Here is a 22,111-nt window from a genome sequence, read left to right as displayed (position 1 = left end):
TTCTCTAACAGCAGTTTTCCCTTCTATTGCTTCCCAAAGTGGTTGTGGCAGAGCTGTGGTATATCATCAAAGAATGTCAGGTGCTTAGTGCTCGCAATCCACCTTCTTATTAGAAAACCTCTTAGTGAAAAGGAGCCATTTTCCAAAATTGAGGCTATATAAACTTTCAGAAGTGTCTAGGATCCTTAATTTCTACCTTACTCTTCAAAAAAAGAGATGGGTGGAAGAAAAAAAACAACAAAACACAACAGTTCAATGCCTTACACGGGGCAGAACAGCTAGAAAACAGGGAACAGAAACACATTGCATTTAATTCACATCACAGAATCACAGAATCGTCTAGGTTGGAAGAGACCTCCAAGATCATCTAGTCCAACCTCTGTCCTAACGCTAAGACCTCCACTAAACCATATCACTAACATGCGAATTAATTGAGTTTAATTCACGTGTTCAACGCCCCTTGTGTTACAAGTGAGTCAGGGTACCACTGCCATGCTCCAGTCCCAAACTACAGTAGCTGCCATCCCGTGTCAGTAACTCCCCTCTCCGCCGTCTCGCTTTCTTCCCTCCTTTGCCCCGTGGTTCCCCCGCTCCAGGGATGAACGCCAGGGGATCCCACCACCGGGAAGAGGAAGATGTCTCTTTTAGCCAAGCCAGGCAGGCCAACGAGCAGCTGCAGCACCATCGTGGGTCTTGCCACTGCAGGAGCTGGCGGAGGAGTGCTGATAGCCCGGCAGCAGTTGCTGCGTGGGGTGAAGGGAGGGCCCCGTCCCGCACCAGTACTTCTGTCTTCACCCTTCCTATCTCTGCAGCAGAGGCAGCAGCAACGAGCCTGGTTTTCCGTCGCAGTGCTGCCCTTCCTTCCCCTTTCCTGTGGCAGGAGCAACCCAGCCCCGGCCCCTCGTCCTCAAGACAGCAATATTCAGTGCTGCCAGGCCTCCCGAGGAGCCCCGAGGTGGCTCTGCCCTGAATTCCCCACAGGTGACACCTGACGCTGGGGGCTTGCAGCAGCGTGGTGTCCTAAGGCAAAGGTATGGAACTGTCTCTCTTGTGAGTTTTTAGGGAAAAGTCGGATGTTTCTGCTAAACTAGGATGCCAAGCTTGCCATCAGGTTTTGCACACGCAGAAGAGCCTCTTGGTTAAGGCAAGGTCACTGGAGTGCTCGGCCCAGCTCGGCCCACAGGGATTTCAATGCACGCGTCCTCCGTGAACCAGTGTTCAACCACCAAAGTGTGCTGCCACCAGCTCTCCAAACCAGACCTCCTCACCACAGGAGCTGCTGGGGAGCTGCTGCCTCGTCCTCCCTGTCCTTCGCTCAGGGAACTGCCTTTTTCTGGGGGAATTTTGGCAGGCTGCTCCGGCCTTGAACCTGCATTACAAAGCAGGGAAAGCACCGGACCCTCGTGCCTTTGAAGTCACCTTGAGCCTCGCGTTGCTCTATTTCTCCCAACAATTCCCGTTTGTGTGCTGTGACATTTAAGTTCCCCCAGACACTCGAAGCAGAATGTCTGGGCAATTATAAGCTGAATTTGTGGTTCAGCTTGCACCCTCCTCCCGTGGGCCGAGCCCTCAGCTTCTGCGGCCAGGCAGTGCCATTTACACAGCCCCGGGGTGCGGCTTTATGGCCAGCCCGGAGAGATGGATGCAGGGCTCCTACAGCACTCGGTCTGATCTCCAGATCCTTCCTTCCACATCTGTGCAAGCCAAAAAAGGCTTTTAACAGGGAAGGCTGAGCTTGAATCTCCCACTCCAAAATCCCGCGTGGATCTCTGCTTGCAGGCTCCCTTCCTTCCTGGCCTCTTCACAATGAAGCGCGCTGTATAAATGTTATTTATTGTCAACCTTGCTGGGAACGGAGCGTGACCGGTTATAATAATCCCTTGAATTTCTTAAACACGTTATACCTCATTTCATCGCCCTTGGCTAACTTTAGGACTTGAGCCTCGCAGTGCCTGGTCAGCAGGGCAAGTGCTGCTGTCTGTGGGTTACGGCTGGGACACAGAGGCACAAAGGCTCTCAGCGGCCACTGGGATCTCTGAAAATCCCACGGGGTGGCTCGAGACACCAGGTGTTCCCAGCCTCAGGCCTGTGCCAGCCCTCTGCCAACCCCCTAATAACAGGGCCAGCAGAAGGAGAGGTGTATGAAGGATCCTGCCATCCCAGTATTAGCACGGTTTGCCAGCATGGATATGGGGAGCTCTGCACAGGACAGGTGGGTCACAGGAACTTGGACTTTTATTACCTTCAGTCATTCTCGCTCTGGGGCAGTGACTGCTAGCAGAGGGGGCAAAAAATGCCAACAGCCATTGCAGAATCACCCGGCACCGTCTGGCAGAGACATCAATGTGACCCAGAAGACATACTCGTAGCAGAGCCAATCTCTTTTCAACCACAGAGCCATCCTTCCTTCCCCAGGTCTCTGTGTCACGTGCTCCAATAGTGGCGGTATTTCTCCAACACGATGAAATAAACACATGTAATATAATTTATTTATTTTTTTCCCAGCTCTTGAGTTTATCTAACCAAAACATTTTTAGGAGCTGGATAACAGAACAGAATGCCAGTCTCAAAATCGTAACTTTTAAAGTTGGGTGAAAAATTAAAACAAATTAAAAATAGATATTAAATTTGAGAGAGGCTGAAAAAGTTCTGTTGGAACTTGGAGGAGTTTCAAATGTTATTTTTAACCATAGACATTTAGCTCTTATGGGAAACAAAACTTAGAAGGACAGATATAATTAGGTCAGATATTGAGAAACTTATTATGCTTTGCTACAGATGATCCCAGGAGAATGTAACTTAAGCCCTTTTTTTGTATTAAGATTCAATCATGGTTCTTCACTTTTTTATGTGGAGTTCTGTTCAAAGAATAAAATAAAGTAGGATAGAAATACGCTTTGTATTCCTAACTGTTTCAGCATGTGAAGCAATGAATGTTTGACAAGAAATCCGAGGACAGAAGGCAAGATTTTTATTTCATTTTGTACCAAAATACATAACATTATGCTAGCATCTGTGCCTGATTTTGTTCCCTGCGTAGATACAATTGATATACTGATGATAGTGGTATCTCCTGGGATGATCTGATGCGTGGCACCTCCAAAGCACCGCTGCGCAAATATTGGCTACGCCTTGCAGCATGATTGCAACACAGACATCATTCAAACGGCGAGTGGGGAAACTGAGGCAAGGAACCTGATGATCAATGCCAAGCCTGTTTCACAGCTGCAGTCAGGACTCAGGAGCTTCTGCCTCCTGCTCCCGTTGCTTCTGCAGAGACATCCACCTTCACAAAAGAAATATACATTTCATACATAACCAGAGGAGAAAAGCCTCTTTCAAAAGAAGAAATGAGCCAGTAGGTGGCTGATAGAGGGTACTGCTAACACATGGATCTGTCATTACTCATAGCATTTATCATGTCTGTTACCGAGGCACACTGTTCTTTAAAGTAGGTGTCTAATTTGAGGGATACTGGTTTTCTCAGCAGCTACAGCGATCTGGGGGGAAGTCTTGGTAAGTTGCCTGAAGTGAGATATCGCACATCATTCGTTGTAAAGCATGCACAGAGGGAAGTGGAAGTGGACTGGAGTCATGGCAGGCAGGCCCTGAATACCACGTTTTCCTGGCAGAGCCCCGCTGGCTCAGGAGTAGGAAAAACAATCAGTATTCTCACTGACATGGATTTGCCGGCACCCCTCCTGGAACCCACAGCCAAGTCAGACACCACATATACAAGCAAAAGAGCCTTTTGGTTAGATAGCTTCCATTTCTCAGAAAGATGGTTTAACTGTATCAGCAACAGGTCTCCGTTTGCTAGCATAAAATGTTTCTCCAGCCAGCAGGGAATTTGTGTGTATAGCTATTAGCACAAATTCTGCGGTTTAGACGGATTCTCAACTGCCATCAAAATGCAATTTTTTACAATGTCTGGATCTGGAGTTTGGGTCAGACCCTTCATTACAGGTGAGTGAAAGCAAAGAAGTCTTTTCTCACTGCTAGACCATGTCCAGACCAGGAGTAGTGAGAAGCCACTTTTGAATCCATCTTGAACCTGAAGTGAAGATTAGCAAGATGCACATAATTTTCCAAGGTAGGTAAGAATCTCATGTGTGGCCTATAAGAAATCTTCATCAAGACAAAGTGGTGGAAGGTAACTGACTCCTGTACTGCATTGGAAAGCATACGTTTATGGCAACATAAGAGTTTCATCCATCCCACTGTTGCCAATATTCAGGACTTTATTTGCTTTCTACACTTGTAAACAGTAGAGATTACAGACATAGTTTCCCTGTCTGCCACAGGAGGTATTAAGGTTGATGAGCTGTTCCTAATTATTGCTAATGACTACGAGGTAGTGATATTGCTCTTCACCTTCAAGGTAGTAAGTGGCATCAAGCTATGTCAATAATTTCCCAGAATAAACATTGTATTCTTACTTTCCAATGTAAATTGCACTCTTATTGATGCAATAGACTGCAACTGTTTCTTCAGGCTGTGGAAAACTTCCAGTAAGCAATAAAAGCCTCGGTCATGTAATTCTGTTGGGTGCTAGTTCCTCACAGTGCTTTGCTTGCTGAGCTTGCAACAGGGGCCATACAAAAGAAACAAATTCCCTATCTGCAACATATGAACTGTACAGCAAGCTTGTCTTTTTCCTTGTGGTTCAAGCAGAGCTGGGTTGATTTCTCTAAAATACACCACTTCCTACATGCCAACACAGAACCTCACTGACCTTAGAAATTCACCTCTGCTGAGTTATAACTCAAAGTCCAGAAATCACCTTTCCAAGTCTGTGCCTGTTAGGGATAACGCTTTTGCTGGTGTCCAAACTGACATAAATTAAAACTTGTTGAGATTAATATGGAGAATACATGTATTTTCCTATGCTGAGTAACTCTGTAGGCACACTTCTACAAGAGTTCTTTCTTTCCGGCTGTTTCTCTTCTCTCAGACATCTGTCAAGTCTATCCCAAGCCTTGTCAACCTGCTTGTATTGCTTGTTACAGTTCTGCCAAGAGATTGAATTCCTTTACTCAAGGTACATTGGCTAAAGAAGGTGTCGTTGTTTTATTTATTTATTTATTTATTTATTTATTTATTTATTTTATTTTGGCTGAGGCAGCTGGTCTAACTTTTCTCAATCTAAAAAACTATCCCAGCAAAATTACTTTTTTTGCTTCTGCACCAAGACTCAACGTTTTCCAGCATACAAACACCATTCGTATGTGTAACACTGCATGCTAATGACTGGTGTAGCAATAACAGCTCTCTCCTGGCACAATGGCCGAGCTCTGAATTTGACATTTGAGTGTTCCCTGCTGTAGGCAATAGTGCCTCTGGCTCTAGAGAAGTGGCAGGGGAGCAGACTATGCAGAAAGCAAACTCTGCCTTAGGTTTTCAGGATGCTCAGCTAAAAGATGTTATCAGGAGAACATTGAGCTTCATCCTCAGGTTTTGACAGGTAAAATTGTCTTCCTTTTGATTCTTGAAACATCATATTTCTCTGTTAGTATTCACGGCAACCAGTAGGATAGCTACTTGCCTTTTCTATTTTTCAGAGAAAAGCAAAACCAAATTCTTCCTGGTTTGATACAAGAGAGACACTGTCTACTTGAAATAGAGCCAGCTTTTGAAAATGAGTTAAAAGTCATCTCCTTGCCAATTTTTGTGGGTGTTCATCCTGCCTGGGTAGCAAGAAAATTCCTGCAGGGAATGAATGTCAGAGCAAGCAGGTAATGAAGAGCTAAACCCCTGCGAAATTTCTTTCTTCCTTCCTGTGAGGAGGAGGAGGAGAAGGGAAGGCAGATGGTAACTCTTCACTGGAGCACTGTGCGTGTGTCTGTTTTTGAAGCTTTACCTCTACTGAATTGATGCGTTTGACTAAAAAAATATATTTTTCCTGCAGAAAACAGGAGTAAGACATCAGCATATTCAATGGCTGCATTCCTGTGAGCTGGGGGAAAGTACTTAGGAAAGCAGGGAGAGGAGAGAGTAGGAGCTGCTTGCTGCAGAGAGCACTCCCAGCAAGAAGAACATATCAGGACAACTGCCAGCATACTGAGTGAAAGGTGTTGGGGAGTGTTTGTTGTTCAGATTTACCAAATTGATGCGATTTATTGTGCTTTTCTTTCATCCCCCTCCAAGATGTTATGTCTGTTTGAATACATTTTTTACTTTATTGCTCATTATTGGAGATATTTCACTCAGTGAGGCCCAAGTAATACAATGCAATTTCCCAGATTTCACCACGGAAGCTCAAAATAATGTTTAAGTGCTTTTCTGCAAAGGCCCTCTAAAAATTGAACCCAAGCCCTGCTTCATTAGTCACTTTGTGGCAGAACAGCAGGAAAGCCTGTCTCAACTTGAATTTTATGTCTATATTAAATATATATATTTTTTCACAATAAAGACATAACCTAGGACTACATCTTCTCAGAAAAACAGAAAGTGTCAGAACCACTGCTAAAGTAGTATTTGTTCATTAGCCTCTGATCACATTCTAAGGAAGACAAAGCAGTACATCCAGGGGAATATTTCCTAATTTCCTATTTCCTAAATTTGGAGGCATAGAATGTGTCTACTTGAGCCAACTGGGGAGTCTGGAGTCCACTAAGTTGTGGGTGCCAGGGTGAGGATGATAAAAACCTATTTAAATCTATGCTGAATGCATTGGATTGTATTAGTCTCACCTTTCTGAAAATACTGTATTCCAACACATTCAAAGTGAAACTTCAGTTTTTTTCACATCAAAAAAAAAAAAAACCTTTCAAGTTTTACCTACATTTAATTTAGTAAAAATCATTTTATCTCCCCAAGTAAAGCACAATGCCTTTTGCCATTATGCCCAGGTCCCACATTTTGTTTCTTTACTGACTTTCCATTTCAGCAGGAGCAGTAAAAAAAAGCTCTCAGTTCAGAGCAGCCACAGACCTCATGGATCTTTATTTATTAGGTGAATGCCAAAAGTCAGTAATTTGTGAAGTTGGGCAAAACTGAGGGTTTTCACCCACACTGGCCTGGAAACATCACTGCCCTCACAGGGACACCCCCAGGAATGGAGAGCATGCTATCAGGGGAGGGCTTGGGGAGCCCTAATTAGCACCTCAGTAGGGTGTTGATTAATTGGGTTAATTGGCAACCTGAGCTGTGAAGTACAATGCCAGCCTGGAAGAGTGAGGCCTGGTGGGGTGCTGTCAGCTCTGGCTGCTGTTGTGGTCTCCTCAGCTGCCAGAAGCTTCCCCAGTCCTCGGCAAGGACAGGGCCCCGCCGCCATCTTAGGGCAGTGTGAGGGGCTGGCACGGCTGGTGGGCGCCAGGACATGGTGGGCTGGACCTGCAACCAGTGGTGACCTGGAGGGGAAGGAGGAGAAGGGGGAGCTGCAGGCTGTCCTGGTTCTGGGAGGAGAAGGGCACCAAGCAGCTGCCTCGGCCTGTATGAGGACCTGTCCTTTGTAACTCGCCATAGGAGTTACCTAGGGTAAAACCAGCTGTTTTCAGAATGCTGTCAGGCACACAAAGAAAATCAGTTTAAGCACCAGAGAGACGTGTTCCTCCTCCTTTCACCTGTCCCGTGAGGTATTACCAGTGTTGCCCTCTCCCTGTGGAAGTACATGGAATTTCCTAGCACGTTCTGGGCAGGAGGTAACCGGGGAAAACCACAGCGCTCGAGCAAGAGGCAGTGGCAAATCCAAATGGTGGCAGCCACCCACCCATATGACATCCATCACGTTACTGTGGGTAGGCTGGATTCCTGCACAGCAGGACTGCTCTTCCCCTCAAGGTCCCAGCACCTAAGGCCCATTCTGCCCCTTCGGCTTTGGTTTAATGATGCCAGCAGGTGCCACTTCCACGTGATGCTTCCATGCCATGCAGAACAGTGACATTAACACAGGAGAGTTTTAGCCAAAGTAAGCAACCAAGGGCCTGATAAAGAGTTGAGTTTTATCATCATTGGACTAGATATGCTAGTGAGGGTCTCACAGTCCAGACAGTCTAACTGCTACCAGTATTTTCCAAAAAGATTCAATGCCCACTGCTGCAAAGGGCATACGTAGCACTGGAAAAAGGCAGGGAGCCATTGCCAGTGAGGTGGGGTTTGTATCAGCGCAGCTGCCCAACCCATGCCCTGCAGCAGACAGCAGAGAGGAGTGGGGTGGAGGAGGGAAAACGGAGCTATGTTTTTGGTGCGAGATCCAGGGAGGAATGAAATGGTTGGAAGTTGCCTTTTCTTCTCCTGTTTTGTCTCATCCTATTCTGAACCAAGGACAGGAAGGAAAGAAGTCCTGGAAACATTTCATTGCTTTGGTTTTATGAAATCAGGAAAATAAGAAGTATTTAATTAATTCTGAGTAGTCTGAAATAGTTTACTTCTGCTTTTGTGTCTATTATCCTGCATAAAAGTCCTCAAAAATCCTTGCCTGTTTCTTTCTGTTGGACGTAGCTAAAGAAGACACAGGGCAGTCCCAATGAATCGGCATGCAGCTACTTTGACCCTTGGCTTCTGCTGAGATCTCAGCAACACGCAGCAGTTGTGGAATGCCTATCCTGCTTTACATTCAACCCCTAGCTTATTCTGGAATAACTTTCATGTGTAGACAAGCCAGGACAAGGCTGCAGTGCTAACTACCCTGTCTTTCTCTCTTCAGAAATTCTCCCATGGGAAGGGAATACTTTATTTCCTCTTTAAAGCGGTGATTTGTCCCAGTATCTTCCACAGCTGCACAAAAAGGGGGAGACTAGACACCAGGATTTGTCCAAAGTGAGGTGGGCTGGATCTGGAATAAGCAAATCAAACTCCCTTTAAGTTAATGTCCCACCTACCATTTTAAGATGGATCCAAACCAGAACACTGAATGCAACTCCTCTAATGCCAGGGAAATTCAAATCCAGGTCCAACTTAGAAACCTAGGAATGAGAGGTGAGGTAATATGACACTTCCCTTGGGATGGCTGTGTGAAAGAATGCAGGAAGAAGGAAAAATTAACCCTGTCTGCATGCAGAGCAAGCCACATCCCTCCTGCTCTCCAATCCTGGGGGAAAGACTCTGCTTGTTCACTATTTGAGCATTACTCCTACCCCCCAGACAAGAAGGGGCATGATACAGTCCTAATGACTGGGATCTAGGGGAATGTGGAGTTCATGACGAATATTGCAGACTTAGCAATACTGATTGTGGTGGTGTGGAGGCGGCATAAAATAAAAAAAATAAGATTTTAGAAACTTTGCTTTGATTTGATGCAAGAAAGATAATTAGCAAATAAGTTGCACCTGATATCTATTACATTTTTACAGGTGACCCTCACCTACACTTGAATATTTATTCAGTAGTGTAGCACTGGATTCAGAGTGAATGTCATATGATTGTCTGTGGTGAATAAAGATGATCCTAGAAATCAGTACTACTAGCACTTGCTGTACTGTTCCTTTTATCATGGTTTCATAGCATTTACACTATGATACAGAAACGGCAAAGTAATTTTGAAGGCAAATACATCAGTATAGCAGTCTCACTCAAAGCTTCTATTAGAATCATTTTTGGAGAGAGAAGAGAGAAATTTTGAAGGAGATGGAATCTGAAAAAGAGCCTGGGGCAATGGCTGATTTCCACTTCAGCAGACATCAGGAATGGGCAAGGGAGTCTCAGCTGTGGTACCATCTGAAGGGTGACACTTTCAGGTAAGTAGCACCTAAGTGCCATCCATCATCAGCCAACATTTTGTTCAATATTTATACAGAGCCAGCACCTGTAATTTCCTGGTCTAGAGGCTACGGGTATACCAGCTAATGCAAGGAAGCAGTATCTACTAATGCGAACAAACTCACTACAGATATACATACTTATTTGTCTGTCAGTGTTGTGCTTGCTGATAAAAGGCAGATATTTAGTCCTGAGTTTGCAGATGTACTTAGTCAAAGCTGAAGAATTGAAAAGATCAGGTGGGAAGGACTTATGACATTAAAAACAGGACTTGCATATTGTAGAAGGTATTCCAGTATGGAGGGTTTAAAACATACGGTGACTTTACTTACTCCTACCTTTTGGATCAGTGACTATTGAAGTTAGCTGGAAAAAAAACAACAAAGCAAAACACAGCCAAAACTGTGGAGCTGCATATGGTTTTGACTCAAAACTGTACAAAAAGGCAGCCTTTCAGTGGTGTTGGAGTCAAAACCGTAATTCCCTCCTTCCATTATGAGCTTCCTAGTTCCCTTGGGGAAGGATGCCCATCAGGAAACTCAGCCCTGCTATAGCCAGATTGGCCTTGGTTTGTCGTGAAGGGCTGCAGGGCGGTTAGGGGAGCTCAGCTGAGGCTTGGTGCTGGAACAGCGAAGCCCACAGCCCAACTCTGGAGAGGTCCCAGGTAGTTCTATTTAGAAGCTACAGCTTCCATCAAATTAGTTATAGCCCCCTGCGGGCTTAGATCTAGGCCAGTTTTAAAATGATCGCAGCCTATTATATTTAAATACTCACCTGCAGCTTGTGTGGTAGCAGTGCAACTTCTAAACCAGGTCGATGACTAATCAAGGGCAGTTTGTGCTAGAAAGGAGGAAAGAAATTGTGGCACACGTGTGACTTCTAGATGGGGCCCAGTGTCACATGCTCTGACAATGTGGGGCTCTGCAGCGCTGGGGTCAGCCTCCTCCCAGACTAGTCTTGGGCATTATCTTGGTTACTGTTGAAGGGAAATCTGATGTTTTCACCCAGATTTGAGTACTAAAAGGATATGGTGTTACAGCTATCTGATTGTAGGATTAAGGGCACTGTTCGCATCATATTAAGGATGATACTTTCTCATGCACATTGGTATAAAGTTACACCCACAAGTGTCTCACATACAATTGTCTCCATATAGAAGTGCCCTCTCTAAAGCCCCTGTATGAAATTGCCCTGATCTCTAAAGATGCAATGGGATTAATTTCACCCTACTTCAGTGCTTACCATGTCTCTTTTCTCTCAGTTAGTCAGCTGGGCTCCCTCTGTAGTCAGAGAGAAGCAGGCACTTAAAAGCAGTTTTACCTGATCTCCTGGAGACATCTGCACGAGGACAAGAAGAATCAGGTTCTAGAAGTGCTGATTTTTCTCCAGTGACTACAGAGGAATCCAGCACTTCGCTTTGGAGCTGCTGTCCCAACACCCCAGCCTACTGCTCCCTGTGTTACTGTTGTGTCTCTGCATCCTTGACTGACCATAGTTTCCACAGGAAGCGTGTGTGGGTGGCAGATGTGATCAGCCCCATAGGATAATCCTGGCTGACACATAGTGCTGCAACCAGAGATCCCGTCTGGAGGTGTAGTAAGCTGCAAGGCATATCTGTGGGAAAGGAAAAGGCTCAGGTATTTGTCACGGTGATCCAAGAGACCAGAAACTCAACGAACCTGAATGTTCTTAGCCATAAGAGCAGCACAGGAACCACCCAACACTCCGGTATCTTTTGCTATGGTTTCCCTCGTTTTTACAGACTTTCATTTTTACTTTGTCTTAGCTATTTAGTGAGGAAGATTTCTCCTTCCTCTTTCTCTCCAGGCCTTTTGATCTCCGTACCTTGTGCACCCCATGCAGCTGCAGAACATCGCCTCTCAAGGTCCTCCTGCAGACCCAGCCCTGTTAGGGTGGCAGCTGGCCATCCCACCCCGTGCTTGCTTAACCCTGCCTGGCCACACCAGCCTTTTGCTGAAAGACCACTGCTCCAAGATGCAGGGCACAGGGAAGCTGGCTTAGCAACCCAAACCTATCCTGGGACTGTGTACAAACAGACCTGGCGATGAGCCTGGCCTCCCATGAGCTCCCAAGGAGAAATACCATGGTAAGCAAATGTAAAATATGAAGAGAAGAGGCTGAAGGAAAACGGCTGAGCTTTTCAGATGATCTGAAGCAGAATCTAGTGGGTGTTTCTCTCCTTTCAGTTCCCTCTGAAAACCCTGGCTCGCAGTGACAAGATCACATGGGTGCACAAGCCAGATATTGCACAATCTTCTTCCAGACCGCTTAAGAGGCGGTGTGGTTGTTTTTTAATATACACTGCCCCCTCTGGCTTCCCTCTTTGCTGCTTCTCTGCTGCCAGGTGCCCATCTCCTGCAGGAATTAGGAGTGCAGAAGCAGGAGGGGTGCAGGGAAGGGGAGAGCAGCATAGCTTTATGGATCACGTCAACCAGGACGTGCCATGTCCTCAGGCAACATGGGAGAAAGTGGAAAGGCGCTGGTTGGAAAATCTGGCAAGCAGGTGGTGTCACTTCTGGGGCACGGGAGGCACAGGAACATTTTTCTGCCTCAAAGTGCAGTCCTCATCCCTGCAGCTGGCACTGCACGGTGACAGGGTTCACATTATTTGACTTCCGTTTATTTTTGTTTCTTTTGCAGTTTTGCTTAGCAATGTTAGCACTTATATAATCTCTAGCAGCCTCTGATATTAACACCTCATTAAAATGAGCAGGGAACAGGATTCACACTGCTACGGCTGCTGTGTTTCGCCTGGAGACAGGTGTTCTCGGAGATGGCTGAAAGAAAGTAGATCTTTATGGGGAAAACTATCTTTATAACAGATAGGTCTAAGAATAGACAAACTCCTTGGCTTGGACCCATCTCTCAGAGACATCCAGATGGGAATCCTGAGTCCAGTGAGTCAGACCGTCTGTGCAAGATGAGGGGGCAGAGGGCTCCTTCTCTGCAAATCTTGCTAGATAAGCAGGATTTAGGGAGCGTTTTCACCACTGTGAAAGCTCCCTGGGACCCTGCAGGGTTCTGGGGCACCTGTGCAGAAGGTTATGGCTGTGGGCAAGACCATTTTCGTGTGGTTTCCCCCAGAATACACCCACCAGCACATCCCTCACTGGGGGCTGCACACTGGGAAAGCTCTTCCAAGAAGTCAGAAAGGGAAATTTGATGGCACTGTTCCAGAAGAGGAAACGATGCAGGGATATGTTCAAAGCATCTGAGGAAAAGGGCTTGTCCTCCTATGGGTTCAGAGAGGATTTTGCTCAAAGGAGAGAAAGGAGAAGGCGGTCCAACCAGGCTGCATTTGTCCTCATTGTGAGATCCCCTGTTGTCTCCCCTTGCTGGTGGGCAAAGGACAATATTTCTAAAGCAAAACATGGGCAAAGAACAAAGTGGTGGCAGGACTTTTTGAAGCTATTTGATGTTTTTTCACACATAACAGGCATATAACCCTTATTTGATTGGATATGCCAGAAATGAACTTTCTCTTGAATGTATGGTATTTCTGAGCTGGCACAGAAAAGCTGGCCAGATAAACACAATGTTGAATGTGGTATTCTTTTCGAAGTGGCTTTAAAGATGTAAGGATCACTGCTTTTGGATGAAGTGATTTCAGGAATCATCCCTCAGGAGGGAACTGGGTCATTCAGAAATGCCATCTAATCACCGCCAAAACCAAGGTCTTTTCAAGGTGGTACTTGTAAGAGTGAATATAGAAATCTTCGGTCTTGAACCTGTGTGCTCACAGGTGAGTGAGATATCTGTTGAGGTTCTGTCACTAAAATAAAATGCAGCTCCCTAGGATACATCAGCTAACTGGATATTCATTAACCCTTGCATCTGTGTCAAAACCAAATAGGATAGAAAACCTAAACAGATGAAGAAAAATGCAGCTATACTGTAGATATTTTCTTTAAAGCCATAAAAGTAGAAATATATTTTATGTATATATTTTATATGGATTCACCCCTTCCGAAAATCAAAGCCTAAAGGAACGTCTTTGCTCTTCAAAGGTGTGGCACAATATGTGTCTTTCCCTCACCGGTAGGTTTCAGTGTTGTGAACACTTCTAGTGCTCAAAGCTAAATAAAAGGTATTGCATATCTTTTGTGTGGGGGATTCATTCTCGATTCACATGGCAACTTAATTTATACTGTCTTTGTTACAAGAAACAAATCAGACCAGCTGTTCAGTGTCAGCAGCTAGAAAATGCAGCTTTTGAGATTATAGAAGGCAGTATTGCTGCTGTAGTGTGCCATTATTGGTCCCATGGGAAGATCGTTTCTACGATAAAGAAAAATAGTGTCTTTGTGCAACATTTATTTTTAATTATTTTACAGGGAATGCTCTAAAATAAATTTTCCTGAAGCAAAGTAATCATAGGAAGGGTTGTTCTCGTTTCTTCTCTATTGCATTTGCTAAGGTGGAGAGCAACAGTGGTCCTCCATCCATCCCTGTGAGACGGTAGTGTACCATGCAGTGAGGGATCACAGTTATTTGTGAAGTGTTTCCAATGCTCAGAGAGAAAAGAGATATGATAGGATAAAGTATTAATTCTATCTCATCTTGACGTTATCCTTATAAATCCCAGAGACAAATAACACCACTTTTAGCAAATCACTCCCTATCTATTAAGGATGGCATTTCAGGCTTTGGTAGAGCAGTAAATTAATACCGCATCCTGGATGACTGGCTGAAGAGGTCTGAGCATCTCTTTAGCTTCCGTGCTTACGGATTTTAAATTTTCCGTATTCAAGGATGCTGACAAACATTGTTTTCCCAAAAGACATGCTTTTGTAAAGTCATCTGTATAATGCAGTGCAGCATCATGAAACAAATGCACCTCTTTTGCATTTGTAACACTTTTCCTCTTGCTGACTCTGTTCAGAATGACCAAGGTCCTGGTCTCTAACATACCCTAATACCCGGAGAAATTAATGGAAGTGAGGCATCTGTCTGCTTTGTTGTTTTTGATCTTCTTCCTTAATTTTCATGTAGACCCAGAGGGAGCAGCTTCTTGTATGGGAGGGAATGACTGTGCATGTGTGAATGTGGAATGACTGAGCAGTTACACAGGGAGTAGAACTGGCAAATTGTGTAAGGGTGAACAGAGTGAAACTTCTGGCAGGTATCACTTCCACAGGAGAAGTAAAACAGAGAAATGTCTAAGCATCCAGTGAAACCAGATGCAGATGCTCCCTTTTTCAGATTTTCCCCTAACCTTTATAGCTCGCTTGTAGCATGTTAAGGACAAGCTCTTAGGCGTGAGCACAGAGTTGGACCTCTTCAAATGCCACCTAAAACCACTGTGGATACAGGGGTCAGCCGATGGAACATGTTGTTCAGATGTTTCCAGAGGCTCTTGCAGAAGCCTCCCTTAGAGGCTAGCCAGAAATTTTCATCAGCTAAAGATAACTTGTGACAGAAACCTGTCTAACTGCCAGCAAGTACTGGCATTCACCCAGCAGATCAGGCAAAGTGTGCCTTCCCCTTCCCCGAGGTATCAAGTCCCACAACGACTGTCTTTAGAAATAGTTCAGGAATGTTTCGGTCAGGCTGGAGCTCAATCCCAAAGCTCGCCTGGGTGCCCTGGCCTCTTCAATTTCTTCTGGTGTTGATGGTGGTAGATGAATGTCCCCCCATTTCCCTTCAGAAGCTTACGCTGAACCTTTCACTGAGCTGGTTACACCCTTGGTTATGATCAGTACTGACAGAGAAACGGAGCCCTTAGAAACTCCTCTCTAGCACATGGGACCAGCAGGGCTGAACTCAGGAGCAACCTCTGACCTTGATTTTGGGGGCCAGTGCCCGCTGCCCTTCTACCCCCTGACCGAAGGACTTCATCTAGCTGCAGCACCTCTACCAGAGGTACAGGTTCTTCCTTCAGTTAGCTGTTGAAGCAAAGTCATTACCTCCGGTCCTGGTGACATGAGATACACTTTAGACTCTTCACAACATCCCCCTCACCTGTATGTAGAAATACATGTGTATTGATGCTCTGCAATGTATTTACCAACACCATATTTACTGGAAGGGGACATCTTCCCCCTTGACAGGCTGAGGGAGCTGGGGTTGTTTGGCCTGGAGAAGAGAAGGCCCCGGGCAGACCTTACAGCGGCCTTCCAGTGCCTAAAGGGGGCTACAGGAAAGCTGGGGAGGGACTCCTATAGGGGGTGTAATGCTAGGACAAGGGGGAATAAGCTTTAAACTTAAAAATAGTAGATTTAGGTTAGATATTAGGAAGAAAATCTTCACTCAGAGGGCGGTGAGGCCCTGGCACAGGCTGCCCAGAGAAGCTGTGGATGCCCCATCCCTGGAGGTGCTCAAGGCCAGGCTGGATGGGGCTTTGGGCAACCTGGTCTGGTGGGAGGTGTCCCTGCCCATGGCAGGGGGCTGGAACTGGGTGGGCTTTAAGGTCCCTTCCAACCCAAACCATTCTGTGATTCTGTGAGTCTAACTCATACAAAGAAATGTTAGTAGTATCATTAGAATGGTCAAGTAATTCTCCTAATTCTGTACATGAGAAATGAGGCCCTAATTGCAAGTACTCTAAACTATAGTAGAATCATAAAATCATAGAATGGTTTGGGTTGGAAGGGACCTTAAAATCACCTAATTCCAACCCCCAATGGCAGAGTAAAGCTATGCCTGCTCCGGGCTGACACTTCTGTTCAGTTTATGCAGTGAATTATGCCTAGACAAAAAGTGTATTAAAAAGCTAAGTGGAACTTGACAAACCATCAAGATATGTTTTATGGGAAGAAAATGTACAAAATGAGTAATATTTATGCATAGTTAAAACATATTTGCCAAATGCCGGTGAAATGGGAAATATTAATTAATACTTTTTTTTTTTTTCAGCAGAAAATTAATTGAAATTATTCAGAGTCCAATTCTGCTCTCCTTGTGCTGTGACTAATCTATCTGAGATGAATAGGCTACTTGTAGAATAAGAAGCTACTCAGTATGACTAACATTGGTGGAATCAAGCCCTTCATGAGCATTATTAACCAGTTTTGAAGTACAGTGCTCATTTTGTGTTCTTCCACTGAAAGACAGGCAGTTTTCTCCACTCCTTTAGACTTCCAAGATGCCCAGAAAGGTGTCCTTTCAAACTGTGCCAGCAAAGAAAGCTTCTCATGAGAGGTGCAAATGGTATTCTTACAGATGTAAAATAGCTACTCCATGTGCAAGGAGTGAAATCACAATTCTGAACTTTAAATCTCAAGAAAGCAAGACCACTGCTGGGGGATTGTGCTGGTGAAGGTGTAGCACCCTCGGTGTCAAAATGATGCATTGGGCTTTCCTTTTCAGCTGAAGGCAGATGATGTAAAAGCACAGCTCAGGACACTCGTCTGGATTTCTCAGGGCACTCGTTTCTGCAGCCATCTGCTGCACAGAGCTGATGCTCTCGGTGGTGTTCATTATGAGACATGGTTTTAAAGCATTTAACATAACCACAGTCTGACAGACAGGAAGATGTTTATCCCCTTAGGGAAGTGATCAACAAAAGTGCATCTGGAAGCAAAGCAACGCTTTTGGATCCTGTCCTTGTGGCCTGGCTCCATAAAAGACGAAGCCAATTTTTTTTTTTTTTTTTGCCTTCAAGAGGACTTTACACTTTTGATCCAGAAACGTGTTAACAGAGATCAGAGAGTGGAGGTGGCATCCCAGATGGCCCACTGGCAGATCCTTGGATTTCCCCAAAAGGAAATCCTAATGCTCTTTCCGAGTCCTGCTTTTTGTTCTCTGTGTCCTGTGCAGGCAGCTCAGTCGGTCTGAAGGCAGAAAGGAGACATCTGCCCGACAGCAGCGCTGGCACACTGAGGAACTGGTGCATGTTCCAGATAGTTACTATTTTTCTCTTTGCACCTGACCTAAGGCAAGGACTTTTCCCTTGGTTCTAATATCAAGAGAAAAAAAAATCCTTAAGTTATGGCTACTTATTAAGCTATTCTAATTTATTTAGTGTTGGTCTTTACATAATCAGGTCTTATATAGGACTACAGACTTTCTGATTAGCCCCTCCTCAACACACCTGTGGACGATGCTGTGGATTCACAGGAATATGGCAAGCACGGAACAGGATGTCAACGTGTTCTGTGTTTAATGTCCTATTTATTTTACCACGTTAGTGATAAAATGTTCTGCACTGTTGGTTAGAACATGATAGTGTAGTGCTGCCAAAGCGGTCACCTGCCAAAATCCGAACCTTATGTTCATACTGGTCTTTATGGTACCCCCACCACGTGAAAGAATGGGCAAGTCACGTAATATAATTGAAACACAGATTGTTTAAAATTGTGAAAAACATTTTACAGTTTTAGCTTCCTGCATGCAAAAGGCCTTAGCCAAACGCATTAAGCCCTAGGCAAGGTTGTACATTTATCCGAAGGTCCAAGGTCGTAAGTGAGAAGAGAACAGATAAAGTAGTGCCGTGTCTTGTAAGACAGGGATTCACTTAGCTTCCCATAGCCGTCTGAAAGGCAGGCATGTAATTCATGCTGTGATCCAGGATCCTGTGAACGTCAGCGGAGAGGACCACCCCGAGGCTGAGTCATCCCACCCACACGAGACACCTCGCTGGGGAGGTGGTGAGTCACCCGTGAGAGCGCCTATCTGCCCGCGGATGGCAGGGACGGGGACAGCTGGCACACGGCAGCTGCCCAGATTTTCGGTGGCTGGGGTTAGGTGAATTCTGCCTCAGCTACCTGCCGTCAGAAACGGGTCATTCTGCCTTTAAACCCGGGTGGCTGGCACAGTGATTAAGGAGTTTTGAGCCTCTCGATAGTACTGATGCTGAAATAGTTCCTTGGGGAACCTCTTCTCGGCGTTGGACTTCTGTTCGCAAGTTGTGTACAAATTTGAACCCCTTCGCTTTGCTCAGCCTACTCGAGTTTGGCGCTGGAAAGCTGCTGTTCGTCTCTGAGAGCTGGCTACGGGAGCATTTGTCAAACTGAGAGCATTTACAGGAGACACCTGCTCTTTAACGGGGCCTCATAAGTCCCTTCTAAACTGCTGATACCTACTGAGCAGAGGGACAGTGGCCTTCATGCTGGGGTCACAGTGCTTTCTTCATCTTGGCTCCCACCACACTCAGCAAGGCTTGTTTGGGGGCTGGCAGAAGACACATGTGAGACTCTCTTCATCTATGTGCTGCTTACTTGGCCTCTACCTAAAGCTAGCATCATTCCCACTGGTCTTTATGGACTCAGTGGGTTCATTTAGGTCTCTGCAGTGTGTGCCATGTGCTGATTTTTCCTTTCAACAACCATTTTCTTTCATTTATCTACATTGCCTTTCCTATGCCTTGTATTGCCCTTCAGCTACCTTCAGGTTCTTCAAAGCTCTTTGCTACTCTGGTCACAACTTTACTTACCTGAATACCTTTTTGATGTGTGTGGATGTACTGACTCGGCCTTTTTCTCCCACAAACCACCAAAAGGCATGAAGCCTAAATTCCAGGAAACCTTTTTGCAGGGATGATAGGAAGAATGCTTCCTATTCTGTGTGGATAACAGGACATTGCCTTTCAACTATGGTAATAGTTTTCTTGTTCTGATCCCCTAATGCAGGCTGAATTCATTACTATCACATAGCTAATAAGGGCTTGTGCACAACATTGTACCTTTTGGACAGACTATTACCAACCAGCGGCTCACATGGCTCTTTGCTGATGCCATGCTCTGAAGCCTCTTATGGAGGCTTATTTTCTTTTTAAGTAGCTCTTCTCAACCTGGACACGCTCTCCTATTGACTTAAAGGTCATGTTTAACCTTCAAAATCCCCGTCCAGAATTCTGCGGGCTGCAACATGAATTCCTGAGCAGAGGAGAACCGAGTCTAGGGAACAACTGCAAGGAATGATGCTGCAGAGAAATATCCTACCACCTTCTAAACACCCTGCTTGATCTCTTGGCTTCTCTTGTGGCTAAAGAATGCTACCAAAGCCATATATCCCATATTACAGTTTTCCTTCGGAACAAATTATGACATTTTTAGCTAAACATTAAAGTTTTAAGAATCATTTTTATTTAGAAATAGAAAATAATGCAGTTAAAATTCTGAGCTGTTTGTACTCATATAGTTATTTTAAATAACTCGTTTTGTTGACGGATGGCATACGTTTGTTAGACTGGTGTTTTGCACTGAACTGTAATCCAGTAATCAGATGGTTAATTGCTGCAGTTCTGTGCAAGAATTAATTGGGCCACCAGGTGCTTGCTGTGTACACGTTAGGTAGAAGTTCCTGAGAACAAGATGCTTCTGTGTGATTGTTGTTCTAGCCTGAAACTGTGTTAAATTCATTAGATTGGAAACAGAGTGGTATAGAGAACATTTGAGAGGGTGAGAAGATTATTGGCCTCTGGGCTGCTAGGCTGTTGTTGTGAGCTTTGAGGATATTTCCCCCTTTTCTCTCCTGTTTTAAAATAAGTGTGAAACATCTGCGAAGCCTTTTCTACAATGTGCCAGGAGTTTTTAGACAAGTCTTTCACATATCAAACCTTATTGTGTCCTATCCATTATTTCCTGTAACCCTTTCTTTGTACAGCCCAACAACTGAATACTAATTATACGAAGGGGAGCTACCTGATTCATCACCAAGCCTTTCATTTTCTGACAAGGTTAGCCACTGCTGGCGTATTTTCCAATAACCTCTTCATTCCTAATATCCTGTTCAAGGTATTCATGCAGCTTCCAGTGCCCATCAAATCAGGAGCGATAAAAAATAACCAGAAATCATGCTAGTATCTGTCACTTGCTATTCTTCTGTTTTACAAGCTTGTCATCCAGTTAGGGAACATAAGATACACTGTGTGACTAGTCCAATACCACTAACAGACAGCAACTTGTCAAAATGAACATTTGCAGACAACCCACTGCATAAAAATGTTTTCTTTTTTCTTTTTTTTTTTTTATTTTTCTTTTTTTTTTCTGAAGCGTTTGAGAACACTTACAAACAACAATTACATCCAGGAAAGCCAGAGAGTAGCATTCAACCCAACAAAGTCTAAACTTGTGTTTTTGACTCAGTGAGCTCTATTCCATATTCTGAGTGCGATGTGCGCCTGCTCGTGTACAGCATTAAGCCATGTAAATCCACATGGCTTCTTCACCCAGCAGTGAAATGAATTTAAAAGCCAGCCTCTCAAATAATAGGGCTTATAGTATGCATTTTATTTTCTGTGGTTCTCCTGCTCTGCAGAATCTGGAGTGACACGTGTGTAGGTACACGGGGCACGTGATGAACCAGCCTCAGGCACTGAGGCCAGCCCACCTCCCATCCATTAGACTCTCTCCACCCCCACAACACAACACCCTGTTAGGAAAGGTCTTTGGCCTGTAGGTGGTCCTGAACTACACCTGGGAAGTTTTTTGGGGAGTGCCTTTCTTCCAAAACCTAGAAAAAAGAAGACACCCACAACTTTCAGAAGGAAGGAGTGCCTCTCCAATCCCTTTCCATCCAGGTGCAAGCCCCTTTCAGAGCAGATTTGAATCCCCACAAAGATTCCTGCCTGACTGGGCTATTGGCTCTTCTAGCAGAGGGAGGCTCAGTGCCCAAACTCTTCTATTTCACATGGATTAATCAAGCACTCACTGGTCTGATGGCCATGAGAAGAAAAGTGGACACGACTGTGCCTGGTGCTCAAGCATGCACCCTGCTGCCCTGAGGCACGCTGATGGGTCAGCCTGCTTGCTGCCATTTGAAAGGTTTCTAGCAAGAAGCCACCTCCCCCTGCCCTAAGCAACGCCATCCTCCCAGAGGAGACCTTTTCCCCAGGAGGCAGAAGGCTGCCTGTCTTCCTGACACCTCTCATCACCTCGCCTTTCTTTCCGCTCACGCTGCAGTGGAAGTCTGTGGGGAATTTTGTGGACTTCCACAAGTGCTGTCCCCAGCTATTACTCTGCAGGGTGCACAGCTGTCAGCTGAACCCCTCAGGTTTAGCCACCTACCTCAGGAAATGCCGGTAGATGTTTGGATCAATTGACTGCCCAGCCTTGCTGAGCTGGGTGTCTGACTGCAGGCCGGGTCTCCCGAAGCAGCACCTCGCAGGCCGGGCAGAGGAGCTGCCTCTTGGAGCGGGGCATCACCTAAAGCTCTCTTCCTGGAGACCTGCGAGAGCAGTTTGTGGCCAAGCTGTTATGTAGTTGGTCTAGGTAAAATCCAGCTTATTTCTTGTTCCTGGGTATAGCTGGTTACATAATAGAAAATGGCCCGTATTTTCCCTGGCAGGTGGAAGGGAAGACAAGGAAGATGATGCAACCCTATGGGTTGTCCACAGTCACCGCTCCCCTCTGCTTTGCAAGGAGAAGGCTGGGGTGAGGGGAGCCAGGATGACCCAAAAAGCAGGCAGAGGAGGCCACACCGGCTTTTGAGCCAGAGCAGCCTTCAGCAG

At 45.3% G+C, this 22,111-nt stretch overlaps 2 long non-coding RNA genes across 2 annotated transcripts; one reads left to right on the top strand and one right to left on the bottom strand.

Moving 5' to 3' along the window:
* Positions 1 to 1,999: 1,999 nt before the first annotated feature.
* LOC310893517 lies at positions 2,000 to 11,579 on the bottom strand. The gene is made up of 5 exons (XR_014579050.1): positions 11,545 to 11,579; positions 11,020 to 11,313; positions 10,474 to 10,539; positions 8,823 to 8,906; positions 2,000 to 3,286 (listed from the first exon to the last, which is right to left on the bottom strand). It is a non-coding gene; the product is annotated as an uncharacterized lncRNA (long non-coding RNA).
* LOC310893516 lies at positions 8,928 to 19,644 on the top strand. The gene is made up of 3 exons (XR_014579049.1): positions 8,928 to 9,677; positions 11,527 to 11,806; positions 16,579 to 19,644. It is a non-coding gene; the product is annotated as an uncharacterized lncRNA (long non-coding RNA).
* Positions 19,645 to 22,111: the final 2,467 nt, after the last annotated feature.

This window comes from Anser anser (assembly GCF_964211835.1).
Source record: "Anser anser genome assembly, chromosome: 2".
Taxonomy (NCBI): domain Eukaryota; kingdom Metazoa; phylum Chordata; class Aves; order Anseriformes; family Anatidae; genus Anser; species Anser anser.
This window is presented reverse-complemented; position numbering and strand designations above follow the sequence as displayed.